The following is a 21,597-nucleotide window of genomic DNA, read 5'->3' as shown; positions in this document are numbered from 1 at the left end:
GAGTAACTAAGGGTACTAGAAAATTAAAGTTTATCTTTTATTTTAATTAACTTAGAAAAAAACCCACTAAAGGAACACTTGTTCCTTCACTAGTTTTTCATCGTCTGGTGATCCAGTGAATAAACACCCCCTTATCTCAGTACTTTATGCTATGATGCTTAAAAAATATAAAGCGTAACATTACACAGTGAGAAAAATAAAAATATTACATGCAATTAATTCCGCTTCAACCATATAAATACAAACACTCACCTTATAATTTTTTCATAGAAACAAGGTGTTGCAGAGATACTAACAAATTCAAAAAATTTTCCAGAGCAGTCTGTTTAACCAGGTAATCCAAAACCTTGCTAGATGACTTCCTATTGTTTGGCAGTAAGCTATTGTAACCAATCAATCTAAAGAAAAACTTTCAAATTCTTATTTTTAATCAATATATATGAAATGTTCCTCCACTGATTGGTTTACCCTATAAAAGTCATTTATTCGGTTAAATTTACTTCTCTGTCTTGTATTTTTTATTAAATACGAGGTAATAAGAGCTATAATTTGGTAAATAAAGAGTTTCCGGTAAACCGTTACCATATGAACGAAAAAATTACCGAATAAAAGATTTAAGTACCGTATATTTTAGTTTTATTAACCAGAATTATGTTTCTTTTTTTCAGAATTATTATTACCACACGGTAAGATTATTTCACAAGAATTTTTTACTCCATGTATAGTAAGACCTATTTTTCTAGTAACGTACAGAAAAAGTAACCAATAATTTGCAATTAAATGTAACAAAATTTTTGTAAAAATTATAATAGTATTGTGTGGTAGTATGATCATAATCGCGTAATTAGTAAATCGCGTAATATAAGTAAATATTAAATATAATCATACAAACGGCGTAAATATAAGTAAATATTAAACAATTATTTTCGAATGAAAAAGAAATTGAATATTTAAACTAAAATTCAGCTTCTTAATTAAAATTTTAACTTTTTAAAAACTGTCTCCAGAAATGCAACGAAAAATTAAAAAAAATTACCTTTAGTTATGGTACTAAAATATTTAAAAATTATATTTTTTAATAACTTTTAAACATTTTATGATAAATTGAACAATTTAGACTTTACATTTTTATTTAGAAATTTTAGCTGTTTAAAAGTAATTGTTAAACATTTTCTTGACGAAATAAATAATTTTAACTTCATCTTTTAATTTATCTATTTAAAAGTTTTCTCCTAATATTTAATGAAAAAGAAGTAACATTGAACCTTATCTTCAACTGTTTAAATTTAAAGAGAAGTCAAATACGATTTGGGTGGTCTCGAAACGTGTGATAAATATCATAACTAAATTTATCTTCGTGAAGGGTAGCAGTTCTTCATCTTGATTATTGCCATGCCAAGATTTCATTTAATCGGAGATAATTATGAAATATGCATTGTCAAATCGAATTTAGTACCTTTATGAAAGTAGGATTTTCAATCTTTGTAAACAAATGGTTTCACGCATGATTTTTTAATGTGAAACTTTTTATATGAGAGTGTTGAACTTTTTGTATGAGTGTACAATTATTTATATGAGAATATTACCACGGGTATATCATTGTATAAATTGAGCGCTTTATGTAAAAGGGTGAAACTTATTATATGAAAGTGGAACTGCTTGTATGAGTGTAGAATCATTCATATGAAGAAAATACTACGGGTATATAATTGAGGAAATTGAGCGTTTTATGTAAAAGAGGGAAACTGTATGAGGGTGGAACTTTATCTATGAGTGTAAGATTAAATATAAGAGGATGCAACTACGGGTATATAATTGAGCAAATGGAGCGCTTTGTGTAAAAGAGTGAAACTATATGAGGGTGGAACTTTTTGTATGAGTGTAAGATTATATATAAGAGCATGCAACTACGGGTATATAAGTTAGCAGATGGAGAGTTTTGTGTAAAAGAGTGAACTATATGAGGGTGGAACTTTTTGTATGGGTGTAGGATTAAGAGGATGCAACAACGGTTGTATAATTGAACAAATGGATCGTTTTGTGTAAAAGAGAGAGCAATATGAGTGTGGAACTTTTTGTATGAGTGTAGGATTAAGAGGATGCAGCAACGGGTGTATAATTGAGCAAATGGAGCGTTTTGCGTTTTGTGTAAAGGAGTGAAACAATATGAGGGTGGAACTTTTTGTATGAGTGTAAGATTATATATAAGAGGTTGCAACTACGAGTATATAATTGAGCAAATGGAGACTTTTTGTATGAGTGTAAGATTATATATAAGAGGTTGCAACTACGAGTATATAATTGAGCAAATGGAGAGTTTTGTATAAAAAAGTGAACTATATGAGGGTGGAACTTTTTGTATGAGTGTAGGATTAAGAGGATGCAACTAATGGTGTATAATTGAGCAAATGGAGCGTTTTGTGTAAAAGAGAGAACTATATGAGGGTGGAACTTTTTGTATGAGTGTAGGATTAAGAGGATGCAACTACGGGTGTATAATTGAGCAAATGGAGCGTTTTGTGTAAAAGAGAGAACTATATGAGGGTGGAACTTTTTGTATGAGTGTAGGATTAAGAGGATGCAACTACGGGTGTATAATTGAGCAAATGGAGCGTTTTGTGTAAAAGAGAGAACTATATGAGGGTGGAACTTTTTGTATGAGTGTAGGATTAAGAGGATGCAACTACGGGTGTATAATTGAGCAAATGGAGCGTTTTGTGTAAAAGAGAGAACTATATGAGGGTGGAACTTTTTGTATGAGTGTAGGATTAAGAGGATGCAACTACGGGTGTATAATTGAGCAAATGGAGCGTTTTGTGTAAAAGAGAGAACTATATGAGGGTGGAACTTTTTGTATGAGTGTAGGATTAAGAGGATGCAACTACGGGTGTATAATTGAGCAAATGGAGCGTTTTGTGTAAAAGAGAGAACTATATGAGGGTGGAACTTTTTGTATGAGTGTAGGATTAAGAGGATGCAACTACGGGTGTATAATTGAGCAAATGGAGCGTTTTGTGTAAAAGAGAGAACTATATGAGGGTGGAACTTTTTGTATGAGTGTAGGATTAAGAGGATGCAACTACGGGTGTATAATTGAGCAAATGGAGCGTTTTGTGTAAAAGAGAGAACTATATGAGGGTGGAACTTTTTGTATGAGTGTAGGATTAAGAGGATGCAACTACGGGTGTATAATTGAGCAAATGGAGCGTTTTGTGTAAAAGAGAGAACTATATGAGGGTGGAACTTTTTGTATGAGTGTAGGATTAAGAGGATGCAACTACGGGTGTATAATTGAGCAAATGGAGCGTTTTGTGTAAAAGAGAGAACTATATGAGGGTGGAACTTTTTGTATGAGTGTAGGATTAAGAGGATGCAACTACGGGTGTATAATTGAGCAAATGGAGCGTTTTGTGTAAAAGAGAGAACTATATGAGGGTGGAACTTTTTGTATGAGTGTAGGATTAAGAGGATGCAACTACGGGTGTATAATTGAGCAAATGGAGCGTTTTGTGTAAAAGAGAGAACTATATGAGGGTGGAACTTTTTGTATGAGTGTAGGATTAAGAGGATGCAACTACGGGTGTATAATTGAGCAAATGGAGCGTTTTGTGTAAAAGAGAGAACTATATGAGGGTGGAACTTTTTGTATGAGTGTAGGATTAAGAGGNATTATATATAAGAGGATACAACTACGGATATATAATTGAGCAAATTGAGTACTTTACTTAAAAGAGTGAAACTATATGAGGGTAGAACTTTTTGTATAAGTGTAAGATTAAGAGAATGCAGCTACGGATATATAATTAAACAAATTGAGCATTTTATGTAAAAGAGTGAAACTAGATGAGGTCGAAAGTTTTTGTATGAGTGTAAGATTATATATAAGAGGATGCAACTACGGGGATATAATTGAGCGAATGGAGCGTTTTGTGTAAAAGAGTGAAACTATATGAGGGTGGAACTTTTTGTATGAGTGTGCGATTAAGAGGATGCAACAACGGGGATATAATTGAGCGAATGGAGCGTTTTGTGTAAAAGAGTGAAACTATATGAGGGTGGAACTTTTTGTATGAGTGTAAGATTACATATAAGAGGATGCAACTACGGGTATATAATTGAGAAAATTGAGCATTTTGTGTAAAAGAGTGAAACTATATGAGGGTGGAACTTTTTGTATGAGTGTAAGATTATATATAAGAGGAAACAACTACGGGTATATAATTGAACAAATTGAGAGTTTATAAAAGCGTGAAACTCTGTGAGGATGTAACTTTTTGTATGAGTGTAAGATTTTATATAAGAGGGTGCAACTAAGGGTATATAATTGTGCAAATTGAGCGTTTTGTGTTTAAGAGTGAAACTATATGAGGGTGGAACTTTCTGTATGAGTGTAGGATTAAGAGGATGCAGCTACTGGTGTATAATTGAGCAAATTAAGCATTTTATGTAAAAGAGTGAAAACTATATAAGTGAAATTATATGAGTATGCAACTTTTTGTATAAGTGTAAAATTATATATAAGAGGATGCAATAGCGGGTATATAATTGAGAGAATTGAGGGTTTTAGGCAAGGGTGAAACTTCTTATTTAAGAATAAAACTACTGGTGTGATTGAACAAGTCAAGTTAAATGTCTTATGTGAGGTTAAAAAATTTTTTACAAGAGTAAATAAAATTTTTATTTACAAAAGTGTATTTGTAAGAACGTGAAACTTTTTATATAAACAAATCAAGTTTTTTTAAGAAGGTGATTTCCATTAATCCCATAAATAAATAGTTTCAGATAATATATTTTAAAGGTGAAAGTTTTTTAATCATGAGTGCGTAACTTTTTATATAAGCGTAAAACTGCTTGTATGATTGAACAGATGGAATGCTCTTTGTAAGTGAGAAATTTTTTAAATGAGGATAAAACTACAGCATGCTTAAACAAATCTACCTAAGTGTACAGTATAAGGATGTAAAGGTGGCATTTTAACAGAATAATCAGAATAACAGAATTTGAACAGTTTGACAGAATACTCTCATAGTTAAAAAAATGCCTATGTCTGTATAAAATAATGTTAGCTTCGGAAATATATCCCAGTAAAATACTCAAATCACTTATAAAAAAGGTAGACTATAACACAAGTTTAATTTAAGCTCTATTTTATAAATCAAACACTTTCTTTAACACTTAGTTGTGTTAAGCAAAAAATTTAATAAATCAAGAGAAATCTACTTTTTTTATTAACATCAAAACTCAATATCGCAGTGCACGAAAACTTGCCAGAAAACTTAATCGTGAGAAACTTAATAAATAAACTAAAATACAAATCGTAATAAATCCTACATCTGCTTTTGTAACAGCTATGATAACTTTCATCTTTATACAATTTTGTGTGATATTAAAATAAGACCACCGTAGTTATCTTATGATTTCGTCAAAACACTGGCAGAATCAGAAATTGTCTTCGCTTTGAGCCAGTTATGTCAAACATTGTGAAATTTCTGTCTCAAAACTCTTTAAACACTTGTAAGTACACGACGAAGACACTGTAGAAAAAAACCTTAGAAATCATCTTCCCATTGTCCGGTTTCCTTACACAAAAGTTCCTTAGAATCAGAATTATTTTATGACTCAATGTCCATAAGTAATAATGTTAGTTTTTGAAATATATCACACTGAATTACACGGTCTTTACAAAACAGATGGATTGGACAACATGAGTTTTAATTTAAACTCCATTTTATAAATAAAACAATTTTTATCGCTTGATTGTCTTAACCAAAAAAGTTTAAAAATCGTTTTTGTTTATAAGTCAAGAGAAATTTACCTTCCCTATTAACACCAAATGTCAATATCGTGATATAAGAAAACTAGCTGGAAAACTTAATGGAGAGAAACTTAATAATTAAACTAAAATACAAATCTGAAATTAAAACCGCATCTGATTTTGTGACAACTATGATAACTTGTATCTTTATGTAATTTTAAATGATCCTGGAGATAGTTATCTTATGATTGCTACAAAACGCAGGCAGAATCACAAATCGTTTTAGCTTTGAGCCAGTTATGTCAGACATCGTTGCCATTTCTGCCGCAGAAACTCTTCGATGGAATACACAACTATGAAGACACCTCAGAAAAACAACAGAAATCATCTTCCCACTGGCGGATTTCCTTTTATAAACCTTTTATCAGAATTTTTCATGAACTTATCAGGATAATCTCACGGTTGAAGTGAAAGTCTAATCACCATGTTCGTTGGAGTTTGAATAGGCTTAAGAGGAAAGAAGTTTTTTGTTAGTTTCGTGCCTAAAGATATTTGATATGGATGTGAAATCGCCTGCGAAGTTCTATGGCGTATGAAATATCGACTAATTTATGGGTTAAATATGCGCAGTGAATCAGGGATCCATATTATATAAATTATTCAGGATGTTTTCTAGTGGTTTATGAATATCACATGAAAAGATTTTAGATTTTGGTTTTGTTTTATTAAAGATATGGGAAAACATATGTTCTGTTTCCATAATAAATAATTATGAAAGTTGTTGTTTTTTTCCCAGGGAAAATCTGGAGTAATCAATTTGAGATATTTTTTTATGTATTCCAATGTAATAATATGAAGTTTTAGCCCTATTTCGTTTTTTTGCGAAAAATGTTTTTAAAGAAAATACAAGCTTTTTTGTCTTTATTTTTTGTATAAGGTGGGAAATAATTCTCAATTATCTGGTTTATTAAGGATTTTTAATTTATGTTCTGTAACGTGTTTTCATATAAATGATCAAAATGATAAATAACTAATCCAAGCTACTAAAAATCAGGAAAATAATGAGGCATCCGTAAAATACACACGCTTTTCACGAGGTTTATATTGAATATTTTATGGCAAAGTTTTATATTTTGCTTTGTTTTATGTAAAAACATGTTTTTTTTAATGAATAGTAATGAGAGTTGTGTTTTTCAGGAGAGGGTGGTGAGAAAAATGATGCAATCGATTTGAAAAAATCTTCCGTATGTAATTATATGTAATAATACAAAATTTTTGCAAAGTTTTATTTTTCAAAAAAAATTTCATTAAAAGAGAAGAAAAGCTTATATTTTTTCTTATTATTTATCTCATATTTCTCGTTTAGTGTTGTATTTTTAACTACATTTTAATATTTTTTTAGTTGTGCTTCTTTTTACACAATTTTTTAACATACGATTATTTTAATAACATATGATTTTATTTACTTTTTCAAAAATTACAAAACTGTCTGAACTCATAAGAATATAAAAATTTTCAATTTATAAGTTAACTGCTTATTACATCGAAATTGAAAATCAGAAACTTAAATCGGCCATATAGTACAAAATTTAGAGAAAATGTCAAATCATCACAATTCCATCATGTGTTTTATAAGGAGGCTTAATTGTGAAGTAAAGTGATTAGATTTCTTGATCATGATGAATATCACATGATCAGATTTCTTAACCAGGAAGAATACAAATCAGCGAAGTGTCATCAAAAATAATTTTACGATTCTTTTTTTCTTTCTTTTTTAAATTTATAACTAATATCAGAAGCAAAACTATCTTCCTACAACTTATTTTCATTACTGGGCAGTTTATATGTATCATATGATGTTCTGCATTTGTTTAACACTTTTAAAATGAAGAAGTTCATGATTATTAGTTTATTTTAAAACGAGTATTAAGTTTCCATGACAAAATTCCGTAAGACAAAATCATCTTGTTTAAAAAACTTTTTCTTTTCTTTTCTTTTCATATTTCATTGAGTATGAAAAATGATGAGATGTTCTCGGGTAATTCGAGGATATGTTATAATATTTCTGGACATTTTCTGTCGTTAAAGAGTTTGAACATTTTTTCAAGAATTCTTCTTCATCAGCACTACACACTGAGAAATGGCTACCAAAAAAATGGTTAAATTTACCATGTTTCTGCCTCTATGGGAACACCAATATGCTCAGTAATTTTTACCGCAGCGATTTCGTAATGACTTTGGTAAAATTAGCAATAAGATATGGTCATATGATGTGTCATAAAATTCGATAAATATGGTAAAATTTGGTAAATTCTTCATAATAATACCATAATTTTAACATAGTCATAAAAACCATTTATTTGGTTAAATTTATTTTTCAGTTTCGCATTTTTAACTAAAAGTGTGGTAATAAAAACTGTAATTTTTTTTATTTATTTATTTATTTTTGAAAAACAGAATTTCCGGTAAACCGCTACCATATGAACAGGAAAAAAACAAATTAATGGTTTAAAATATCGTATATTTTAGTTCTGCTACCAGAATTATATATATATATATATTGTTAGATAGTTCTTTCGTNCATACAGTCATGAAGTTAAGTGCCATCTGGCCTTCAAGTTAATATATATAGACCGTGCTGTTTTTTATAACATAATAAATGCTTTTTTAATTTAATTCCCTGTTGTTCAGGTGAATTTTTCCAAATTTTCTAAACGTGGCCCCCCGATCCCGATATTACAACCCCGATATTTTCGTGAATTATTAGTCAAAATAACAGGAATAATGAGGCCATGCTGTGCACAAGCTTTTATTTAGTAATCGATGGTGAAGAAGTAATCTCATCCCCGCTCTCCCAGGTGGAGAGGGGGAGACGCAGTTCCAGTCAGATCCGACGGAGTTTAGTTGGTAAGTGTGAAACACCAAAAAGCCACGAAAAAACCATTGCTCCTCTGTTTTATACGATAATTAAAATGTGTGAAGAGGCCAGTCATATTGCCTTCCCTGTATTCTTACGCCTCATCAAAATCATTTATTACTCATAGAAAATCGTTTAATCCTTTCGTATATGGAAGTGAAAGATCTTAAAATAACTTCTCTTTTGAAATATAAATCTAATTATTATTCATTGGTATGTTTTCAACCCTGAAGTCCCAAAATAAAATTTCTACATTTATCCTTTACCAAAGATATTTTATGAAAACGAAAGAGTTTTAATGCTTTTATTAATGCAAAAGTATTTATAATTTTTGTATTACATTTATATGTTTGCTTCGTTGGCAGTCAAAATTTCATGGAAAGAATTTAAAATGTAGCGATAGAAGAAGTTCGATGTTCAAAGAAGAAGTTGTAAAAAGGTTCTTTTTTAAAAAGACGGCTGCGCCATATAAGATAAAGTTGAATGACAAGGAATTTAATTAATATGCAATACAGTAAATAAGCGAAGAGATATTTTATAAAAGCATGTAATGAAAAATAATAACAGCGAAATATATGTTTTTGCGAAGTGTTATATTTACTTCTCTGAATGTTGCCACCTTTTTATATGAAAGTCAAACTATTCTCTGCTGTAATAAAATTAGACTTATGCGAACCTTACATATATACATATTTACCGGAATTTTTTTTCTCCGTAAACTATAAGTTAAACAGCCTTTAAAATTATTTCTCTTCTTCACTGCAATAAAACGATAGGAAATAGCTTTTTATGGTGTAATGTTTTTTTAAATTTAGAACACTTTTTTGAAACTGACGCGAAAACAGTTGTTCTTTGACTGAATTCAGCAACAATATGCGCACGAAACAAGAACAGCACATGTTTAATTTACATCACAAAAAGCCATAATAGCTTCATTTGATAGCGAATAACAAACTACAGTTGTAATTATCTTTGTTGATATATTTCAGCTAATATAAGTTTTATTCTATGCTTACAAAGGTATTGTACAAAGGATTTAAAAAAAAAAATCTAAAAAGAACATGTAACATTTCAAAGAATATTTTACACCCTGTCACGCTTTCATGAAATTTAATCTCCCACACATTCAATTTATTTCTTTTTTCCTTCCTTTTATTCCCCCCCCCCAATACAAATAATAATCTTTATATCTTTTCCATATTTCCACACATTTGTAGGTGGAATATTTTGCTAAAAAAAAATGGCACAAAACTTCATCAGTTTTTTTCTTAATAGCTTTTACGCTTTATTCTTTTAACTTTTTGAAAAACATAAAGTTGTAAATAAAACCATTGAAAATCAAACAGTTTATTTAATTTTTATTTTAAGTCATCAAGCTTTTGATGCCCTTGTTTGAACTTTGAAAGAACCTGCTGACTCTATTTTGACGTTTGAAAAGGTAATTTATGATCGTTGTCTTTTCAATTTGATAAATAAAAATCGTGCGTTTAGTCATGTGAATTAATATTTAAAAATCTTCGCCAGTGTCTCTATTGCAAATGTTTTTTAGATAATTAATTCAACTGTATAGTTTCCTTTCTCTTTTGAAAATTTAACAACATTTATTACAACATTAAATTTAACATTTACCGTAACTCCGACAATAGCATTAAATACGATATTTTATGCAAAGCATAAAATGCCTATTTCGCCGATATAAAATAGCATTTTCTCAGGAATTGGTTTCGTCAATAACGAAGAAAATTTTGTGAATTCTGAGAATCCATTTTTTACAGTGCATCGAACAAAAAATCTAAATGTAAAATTGCCCTTTTCACCTCAATTCTTCCATTTTCTTTAAAAATAAAAAATAATTAGAATAATAGAATTAAATAATAGAGAAGAATTATTGTAATTATTTTCCATACAAATGTCATATCTGAATTTGTGAAACAAAAGAGAAAAATTTCGTAAAAAGAAAAAAACATGAATTTAATTGTCATTAGATCTTGAGTTCGTGATCTTGTGAAAAATATTACATATCAGAGTAAATAAAAGAGTGCCTTTTAGCAAAAATAAATAAATAAAATAAAAAAAGAGAACTTTAAGTGCATCATATTCTGCTTTTATTCACATATTTTTAGCTTTTAGTTTGTAATTGTATTTTTTTACAGAATGTTTCGTTCTTTTCAAAGAAAGTACAATAAGATATAGCACTATAAAAAAATTATACTTTTCACGAATCTGGTAGACAGCACTATTAGTTGTGTTTAAGCTGTTTTTCCTTAACATTAAATTTCAAATATTAATACACTCGCTGGCAATTCATTTTTAAGAATTCTTTTTAAATCTGTTTTATGTTCATTAAGCTAATTGTAACAATTTTAGGTATTCTATTGCTGTTGTCGTTTCTAATCCTTCACAACATAGCCTAAGCTATATTAAATCCATGAGTCCAAATACTCTGGGAAAGTCACACATCAAAATTGGTCTTAAAGAATTGTCAACCGTGAAAAATTCCAGACAATCAAAGATGTATTCGGGGATATCAGTTTCGATTTGAACTTGCGACATGTTAGGAAGATTTTGCGCCAAAATGATATAGCATATGCGCCAAAAGACGTAGTATTCTATATAGGTAAAACAAAGTATGAAAGCTTGCGGTAATGTACGGGGGAAAATTCTGGTAAAATTACTGCAATGTATAGACTAAATTACTCAATTTTACCACCGTTACTAAATTTTATCGCATATTATAAAACCATATTTAAATATTAATTTTGCAAAATCATTACCAAAGCACTTCGGTAAAAATTACTGAGTTTTTTGGAGTTCTCACAGAGCGAGAAACACGGTAAATTTTACCACATTTTAGCAGTTTTGACCATACTTTTTTTTCTCAATGCAGCATTTATCTCGTATCCCTTGCAATTTTAAACATTTAAATCATTATTTTAATAGCATATGTTGACTTGCACAATTTTATATATACACTCTTATTTGAGAAAATTGCAACATCGTAGAGGAATTTTAACGAGCGAACGAAACTTGCGTGAAATGTAAAGTGACTCAAATCATTTGCATGAACATGCAAATAATTTGAGTTACAAAACGATTGCGTATGTTCACTTGTACCACTATCAGTTGTAGGGGGGGGGGCGGATTTAATTCATTTCTGATAATTCTTTCATAGTGTCGCAATTTTCAGTTTGGATATAATGTAATTAAAGGTAAGTAAACTGGTTACATATATGACGCGTGAGCCGCGATGGCTCAGGGGATAGATCTTTCGCCTTCCAATGAGGCGAACCGGGTTCAAATCCCAGTCGATACGAATTCCGCATCCGGTTTGCACCGACCACAGTGCTGACGTGAAATATCCTCAGTGGTAGACAGAGTCCCCTTACTGTCAGGCTAACCGTGGGAGGTTCTTGTGGTCTTCCTCTCCATGTAACGCAACTGCGGGTTAGCTCCATCAAAAAGTATTCCACGAACGCCAATTTCTCACAGTACTTGATACAGGAATTTCCTTGTCTTCTGGATTGGGTTCAAAATTACAAGGCTAATTAGTTGAACATTAGTAGTCGTGAACCCAAAAATTGGATTGGCTGCTCAACGACGGTTATGAAATATAAAATAAAATATATATGACGCTTCTTCAACAGCACGCAATTTGTTTGGTAAGGTAATAGTTTAAAAAACTATACACTATACAAAAAATGCCCGTTTTTTGGGAAGAGGGGGGGAATTTCTCCATATATTTAACGGCTTACAGGCCATTTTGAAGAAAAACAGTTTTTCTCCGTTTTGCATACTAATCCCAAACGAATTTAAACCGTTAGTTCAAATTCTAGTTTTTACCATATTGCGCTCCGGAATATAACTTAACCTTTTCTCCAATCATTTCATGACTGTTTTCTATACTTCCTCTTTCTTTTTAGCAATTACTTGATGGCTTTGAACATCGTATAAATAGAACTGTGATTCGACTTTATTGTCAAACTAATACAATGCTGTAGTGAAATTCTGTCTATCACAATTTCTTCATAATGAAACACTTGAGCCACAGTAACTCAGTTGGCAGATCGCGTTCCTCTTAATGAATTGACTCTTAATGGCAGGTTCGAATCCCAGCGATGGCAGGTCGATACAAATTTTTCCGATGTGAAATATTCAGTGCGAGTACAGATTTATTTCGTAACTTTCCCAGAGTAAATTTATTTCCACATGGTAAAAGTCTGTTAAGACAGCAGATTTATTTTTGTTCTAAAATCATGTTTTGTTACTGTTAAAAAAAAAAGTCCGATGATGGATTAATTTTAACGAAAAAAAAAACTCGTTCTTGTATGGTATAAATGAGTTGAGGCTACGAATTTACATCGTAAATTTTACGGTTCTGCACAACCAACTCTGGCCGGTTTAAAACCGCAAATTTTATGGGATTTTTTTTTACAGTGTAGCATAAAATTTCGTGTTTGTAAGGCGATAATTTTAACATGATTTAGGGGGCTCGAATCTGCTAGAGGAAAAATCTATATGGTCCATTTGAAATTTTAAAACAAGAAGATTCAAGCAAAATGCTGTTATATCATGGAAACTATACATCTCACGATTAACATTTTAGTAAACGGAACATTTTAAGCTACAATTGAATTTATTTTTAAAAAAATCAAAATTATTATGATTGTAAGTCTTTCTTTTTACAGAAACACATAGTTCTAGAGAAATTGGAAAAGAAAACTTTTGGTTTGTTGGGCGCAAGCAAACAATTAAATAATTTTAAGAAAAGTTTATATTGGCTGGAAAAATTCAATTCAATAAAAAGTAATGGTTAAGGAAAAATTAAGCCATTAAAAAATGTTTGTTTGCGAATGGAGCAAGTAATTATTATATTTTAGATTTTAACGACGACAGAATTAAGAGTTATTCATTTTCGTGATAGATTTGGGGAATTTAGCACAATAAACAATTTATCAAACGTTTGAAGCACTTATATAGATGTCAGTTTGATTCTTTTGACAGAGAATTGGGTGATGAAGCAACTGGTAGTTCATTATTATCATGAAATAATATACCAAATTCCGATATGTAACGATCCATATAAGTATTCCAAATACCAATGCCTCACAAAAATAACTCAGCTTTTTGCAGAAATTTTGGATGAATTTTTATTCCAACAGGAATTAAAAGAATTCTTATTTACAATTAACAATATTGAGAACATCTCCTAAATTTATTTTTCTTTCCTTCTTTTTTTTATATACATTAAATGATACCCGGTTAGCCTTTAATATGCAGTATGTATTGTGTGTTTTTACAATCAGTTTTATGTATTCTCTTTATTTATTATTTTTTTCTTGTGTAGATTTACATCAATAGCTTTTATGGATCATGCGATCCTAGATAACCGAAATATTTCTTGTAAATTTGTTCTTTTTTTATAAATAATAATAATATTGAGAATAATTTTTATAAGTGAGAATAATAATGTTAACAATATTGAGAACATCTTTTAAATTTATTTTTCTTTTAATATGTTTAAAAAAAAATACTTCAATTTATTTCTTTATATTTTTTATATATACAACATTAAATGAAACCCGGTTAGCCTTTAATATGCAGTATGTATTGTATGTTTGTATAATCAAGTTTATGTGTTCTTCTATTATTATTATTATTAATATTATTATTTTTGTGTAGATTTATATCAGTAGATTTTTAGGACTATGTGATCCTAGAGAACCGAAATATTTCTTGTAAATTGTTCCTTTTTTATAAATAATAATAATAATAAATGCTTCAGAATTTCTTTTTAAAAAAAAATAAAGTTAGCACTGTATTAAAATTAAGGTTGTAGCATGTAAATTTTAAGTTATTACAGTATTAAAATTAAGACTGATGATTAAGACAAGATGATTTTTATTTCAAGGTTTCGAATAAAATCATCCAACCTTTCGTTTCCCACCCTCAATCAAAATATATGCTTACTCTAATAGCTCGAAACGAATATGATTATCTTTTGGTCTCTGATGGTATATTAGAGGGCTCCACAGCCTGCTCGTTGAGCTCGCCAATCCCGGGAACTGTTTCGCAATTCGTACATCGCGCATAATTTAGTTTCGTCTAGCTTAGTATGTTAGCTAGAATTCTATATGCTTCTTTTGAAACATTTAAATCATAAACATTTTGGCGCTATTCAGACATTACATTTGGAACAAATAATTTATACGCGGTGAGAAAGTTCTGGTAAAATAACAGTACTGATATAAAAATAATATTTCTAATTTTTAAAAAAAAATCATAGTTTTTGGTAATAAATTTATGGGAAATTCAGGTTTTCAAAATTACAAAATTAATTTTCTAATTACCACACATTCAGTAAAAAACACGAAACTGAAAAGCAAATTGAACCAAAAAATGGTTTTTATGCCATGTTCTAATAATGCATTTAAGACATTTAGCAAATTTCATCACACATTATAAAACTATGTTTTACTGATAATTTCACCAAAATCATTACCAAAGTGCTTCGATAAAAAATACCAAGCTTTTTTACTGTTCCCATAAAGCATGAAATGTGGTAAATTCTACCGTATTCTGGTAGTTTTGACCATACTTTTTTTTTTCTCTTAGTAGAATTTAATTGTCATTGTAATTAAATTTTCAGAAAATACAATAATTTTGAATCTTTCATTCTAGCTAACACTTTTTTTAACAAACATATATAAATGAAAATATAGCCCTGACCTAAATTATTATGTTGCGTGTGTAAATTAACAAACAAAAATCCAGAACTGTTTGTTATAGAACAGGAACACTTTTAACATATTAGTTTTGCCCAATTTCAGCTGCTCGTAACTGAAATTGGGCAAAATCGTTTTTTAATGCAAATTTAGATTTTATTTTTTGTCCTCAAACTATATATAAATTAGTTCTTTTCAAACAAAAGAGAAGAAAAAATTGACCCTACTTTAAATTATAAGCAGCAGAAAATTTTCAGGAAAAAATGAGAATTAAAAAAAAAATTTAGGTTTTTAAATTCTGAGGAATTATTATTATTTTCTATTCAATAGTTTTTCTCCCAGCAATTTAAAGATGATCAAAAAATGTTATTTCAACATTTTATAAAAGATAGTACATAATTTTCACACTAGATGGCAGTGTCAGTCCACTCCATCCAATCACTTAATATAAAAGTTATTCTTCCCAATCATGATGTTAAAAAATATAACAACATAAAACGAGTAATTGCAGGTTGACCAGACATTTGTTAATGTTTCCACTAGCTTAATAATACATTTGCGTCAGTTCTTAACGTGTTTAATTGCTTTTCGAATGTGAAAGAAGTCGTTACTTTCGACAAATTTATGAGAAAAGAACGGTAATTTTTAATAGTTCATCGCCAATTTTTCTTCGCCAAACTAACTGTAAATCGAAGCATGCAAACTTAAAAGTTGAATCATTAATAATAATTAAGATACGATATCTTTCATAAACAATTATCCCTTCCGTTGTTTTCAGGAAGTCGGGCTGTAAAATTTTTTTATAGATCATTCTTTATTGGATCACGTTCGCTATAAAGAAGTTGTTCTTTTTATTAGGTTGAAGGTCAATTGTGATTAAATGCAGACATATCATAATTGCACAGACTTTGTAACATTAAAACTGTTACAATCAATTCATTCAAAGTTAATGAAAAAAACTTCCGATATTTTGGAAAATATTCGAGAACAGTAAATGTAGAGAAATAAATGCGTTGATGTCGTGTGAAAACGAATGTTTTATGTGAGAACTAAAATCAATGCCTTCATCTGAAGTTTTATAACTAATTAAGGTATAATTGACTGTCTTGTTCAAAATTCATTGAATTGCGCTGTTACTGGAAGTTTTGAAAATTGATTTTCTTATATTTTAACAATTTTATTACTATTTATTGAATTTTAATACTATTTTTATTTATTGAGCTGTACACGTAGAAGAACAATGTAATATATATATTTTTTAATGGAACACTAGTTCAAGCAAAAGAAATTTATTTTTCCAACTGTATAAAGCAGCCATTAGTAGAATAAGAATAAAAAATTGATATTCGAAGCTATATAACTTAAAATGAAATATTGAGACAACGTAAATGTAAATGCATTTATGTAAAGATGTTTAGTAAATAATAAAGGACAAAATTAGGAAGATTTGTTCCATAACCAGAATAAGTATTTTAATAATGCTCACTTCTTAAAACATAGGGCCTCTTTTCCAAAAATTTGGAATTTTAAACTGTTGTCTAACTAATTGAGAATTCGAACTAAAAAAAAACTACTGATATTCTTACTGTAAAGCACACTTCTCGAAATATGGTAAACACTACAGGGATAATTTTTAAAATGAAAAAAAAAATCGTGATCTCTTTCAGTAAAATTTATGTGTCTTATATGATGTTCAAAACTAATAAAATTTAGGATTTGACTGTTTGAATCTATAATTCAACATAAAATTCATGTTTATTAACGAACATAAAATTTATTAGTTTCAAAATAGATCTGAAATAGTTGCAATCATAATGAAATTATATTAATTAGATTACTTTTAAATATTAGCTAAATTTAAACTATTATTAATTAATATTAATAAATATTGTTATTAATAATTATTATTAATGAAATTATTGTTAATAATTTGTTACTATTAATTTATTTATCAGTTGCTTAATTTATTATTATCAATTAATTCATAAAATTAATATCAATTACCATTAGCATAAATTGAAGAGTCGGGATATGAAATTAACTTGAATTCGAATGAAACCTTCGATATGAAGAAATTCATTCTCAGGAAAGGTTTAGGTTTCAGAGAGGATGAAAGTTTTCCCCTTGCATAAAAAAAAGGAGAAGTTGAAAGCACATGTAGGAGCACATGGCCAACATAATGCTAGATAATTTCATGTTTATTAACAAACATAAAGTTTATTAATTTCAAAATAGATCTGAAATAATTGCAATCAAAATGAACTTATATTAATAATATTACTCTTAAATATTAGCGAAATTTAAACCATTATTAATCATTTTATTTTTTTAATATTATTATTAATATAAGTTAATTTATTGTTAATAATTAATTTAATATTATTAATTAATTACTTAAATTATCATTGATTACTATTAGCATAAATTAAAGAATGGTAATATGAAATTAAATTGAATGAACGTTTCGGGGATGATGACAGTTTCCCCATGTAGTAAATAATACAAAAAGGAGAAAGTATTTGTTGAAGCACATGGGATGCATTTTCAACGATAAAAGTAATATTTTTCCTTCAAGGGCAAGCAATGGAGTTAACGATAAAATTAATGATTGTTAAAATTATTAAAAACTATTAAGTTATACATTATTAGAAACTATTAAGATAAAATTATTAAAAATTGTTAAGATAAAATTATTAAGAACTATTAGGAAACAAATTGTTAATCGCCATTTCTTTATATTTAATAGGTCTGTTGTCGGTGACAACCGATAATTTTGCCCTCTAATAAATTATAATAAGTTAAAAAAACTAATTAAAAACTAGAAGTTAGTTATTTAAATCTTATCTTGCATATTATAGTTTTAATAACATAATTGAATTAAAGATATGATGCAATTTAATGCGAATGAAAGTTTAAAAAATAAATGAACAAACAAAAGTGATAATCTATCTAGCTTTTTAATTTGAGTTAAAAATGTAAAACAATTTAAATAAGGTGTGAACTTCTAAAAAAAAATAGATAATCAAAATATACTGCGGCTTAAAATGATGTTGTAAGTTATATTTTCTTTTGCGAATTAAAATTCCAATGTAAAAGTTTAATTAATTGATGGTCATTTCGAACTTTTTGTTGCCATTCAATTTATAATACTATTATACTCACACCTTTTTAATTAATTCTAATTTAATTTTTCGTAAGGAAAGTTTCTTTTCTCAGAGAAAATTAACTATATAACTAGATTATAATTAACTATAAAATATTTATATATATATTATTTATATAAAATATATATTTATAACTAACTATATAAAAATAACCATAAAAATTGAAATTCACATTAGCAAAAGCGAAAATACAATTGCAGCTTTTATTTTTTATTAAAAAGTTTTAAATTACCTAGAAATTTACGTGGTTTACTGGCTTCATTGCAACAATTAGAAGTTTATCTAGGTTCATAAGAGATTAGTGAAATATTATCGCTGCTCTGTATGTTACTGAGGTACAAGGGCGCTGTCAGAGCGGTGCAAGGGGGTGCATTCGCACCCCCTGGCTTTTTTTAAAACAATTAAAGAGATACGGAAAAACAATTTTGTTATAAAAGTTTTTTATTAAACATATTTTTATTGAACAAACTTACCAGACATCTAAGCTATATTTTGAATTTCATTTAATAAAATATAAGTAATATTATATTTTCTATTAGTTATTTAGTTTAACAAAGGTGTATTAACACTAACTGACTTCTCAAAACTGTAAAACTTCATCAACACAATAAATACCAATGTTAAGCGTGCACAAATTCGCTAGTATACGAAACTACTGTTTGTAGTTATTTGTGTAAAGTAATTGTATTTATTTGTGTTTGTAGTTATTTGTGTTATACTGTAAAGCTATGCCAGCGCCATCAGTACAGTTTCTCGTGGCAAAATTTGTAAGTACGAGAAATTCGTACTTCTTTTTAAATATCTTGTTGACAATGAAGAAATGTATCTTGAAAAAAATAACAGATGAAAGTATATGTAATAACAAAGCAAAATGTAATAACAGAATATTTTTAATTTTTTCTGTGGGAGGGGGTAGCTTGTTAGAGGGTTGCACCCCCTTTTATATTATTCTGCCGGCGCCCTTGCTGAGGTATTCCTTTAACTATGGTCCTGTTTGAATTATTAAACCACAGAGCAGAATTCCGTGTAATCAAAAACATTTCGTACAACCAAAATTAAAGAAGGATTAAGTTTTCCTGTGATATGGTTTAACTCAGTACATGTTGCAAAAAATGTGCACAATATTATGGTTTTAATATTTTTTCATTAATGCTTTTAAGACCGGTAATTTTTCGGGAGCTTAATGAAGTATTACTGAAGAGCAGTAATTTACACGTAAAAAAAAAATTGGTACAATTACAGTTCTGTATGGTAATAAAATTCTCCTGTTTTTTTTTGTTTTTTTTAAACAAATAAATCAAAAAAACATAATTTTGGTAATAACAAATTATATAGTATTTATCACCCATTCATTTGCTAACTATTCCGCTCATATGGCAACGGTATATCGGAAATTCTAGCTTTCAAAGTTATAGTTCTTACTACCACACATTTATTAAAAAATTCAAAACTGAAAAGTAAATTGGATCGAATAAATGGTTTTAATTCTCTAAGAAATCATGACAAAATAACCAAATTTTACCAGCGTTAACTAAATTGTATCGCATATTTTAACACTATATTTTAGAATTAATTTGATCAAAACCATTACCAAAGCGCTGAGGTAATAGTTATCGAGCTTTTTGGTGTTCCCATAGAGCCAGAAACATGGTAAATTTAACCATATTTTGGTAGTTTTGACTTTAATTTTTTCTCATTGTGCCAAACTCCATTCTTTTACACTTTATAGTCCTTATTTGCTTAATATAGATATTATCATTGGAACAATACTATTCCTCGATATACATATTTTATATCCAAATTCATATATATGTAGTTTGCATATTCAGGCACCTGTTTGCTCCTGAATGTCCTAGAAAATGGAGCACTAGCATACTATACTTAATATAAATGTACCAAGTTTGAATCACCACAATTACTGGTTAACCATTTCAAGTTTCACTTTTTGATGTAAATATAAATTATCATCTGTGTTAAAAGGATCACGGGTTAGACTCAGATTAATGTTCGGCTGACCGTTAGAGTTTCTGAAGTTATTCTTGCATATGACTTATATGCTGGTTAAATTCAGTCAATAGCCTTTTATGAAGGATATTATTTTATACGTTGAGTAAAATCAATAAATGGTTGACTGAGTGTAAACTATAGCAATGTACTGAGGCGTGGTGGCTCAGGGGATAGATCGGGTTCGATTCCCAGGGATGGCTGGTCGATAAGAATTTCGCACCCGGCTAGCACTGATCACAGTGCTGACGTGAAATATCCTTATGGTTAGACGGATCATGGGTTAGAGTCCTCTAGCCATACGTGGGTGGTTTTCGTGGTTTTTCTCTCCATGTAACGCAAATGTGGGTTAGTTCCATCTAAAAAACCTCTACGAAAGCAAATTCTCCCAATACTTGATCCAGGGGTTCCCTTGTCTTCTGAATTGGGTTCAAAATTACAAGACTGTGGACTTGAACATTAGTAGTTGCAAACTCAAAAAATTTGGGTCAGCTGTTCAACTACAGTTATAAAATAGCACTACATATTAAAACTGGAGCGGAATCTTTAAAATGATATTAATGTGAAACGACGTGTGCATTTTAATATTCTAGGATGCTATATTATTAAGGTAGTATATACGTAATTTTCCCATTCATAAAATTATCTGTATTTTATGAAATCTTTGAGATTGTTATCCAAAATTTAATTTTATGTGATTTAAGTAAATAAATATCCTGACATAAATAAAGCGTAAAAGTGATGTTTTGAGTGTTATCTTTAGATTCTTATGTTTTCAGTTAAAGTTAAATGGATTTGCAAGTTGAGGGTAAATAACACCAAGTCGTGCTGTAAACTGAAGTTCCTAATCCTTATATCTTTTTGGAATTCGAAAAATATTTAACGCATTTGATTCATCAATTATCAAGCACCAACAGCGAAAGACATGAGTTCATTTCAGCTCAAAGCATAGGAGTAGTTACAAGGATTAATAAAACAAAAAATATATTAACTAGATTATAATCAACTATAAAATATTTATATATATTATTTATA

General features: G+C 29.1%; 2 long non-coding RNA genes across 2 annotated transcripts in view; both read left to right on the top strand.

The window, feature by feature from the left end:
* LOC139426304 (uncharacterized) overlaps nt 1-21,597 on the top strand; it is a 124,228-nt gene that overhangs the window by 18,538 nt on the left and 84,093 nt on the right. The window lies entirely within an intron of this gene.
* Nucleotides 6,951-21,597, top strand: part of LOC139426305 (uncharacterized) — a 50,540-nt gene continuing 35,893 nt past the window's right edge. The window contains exon 1 of the long non-coding RNA XR_011637544.1: nt 6,951-6,999. This is a non-coding gene — a long non-coding RNA (uncharacterized lncRNA). The remainder of the gene's footprint in view (nt 7,000-21,597) is intronic.

The sequence above is a fragment of the Parasteatoda tepidariorum genome, chromosome 8 (genome assembly GCF_043381705.1).
Source record: "Parasteatoda tepidariorum isolate YZ-2023 chromosome 8, CAS_Ptep_4.0, whole genome shotgun sequence".
Classification (NCBI taxonomy): domain Eukaryota; kingdom Metazoa; phylum Arthropoda; class Arachnida; order Araneae; family Theridiidae; genus Parasteatoda; species Parasteatoda tepidariorum.
This window is presented reverse-complemented; position numbering and strand designations above follow the sequence as displayed.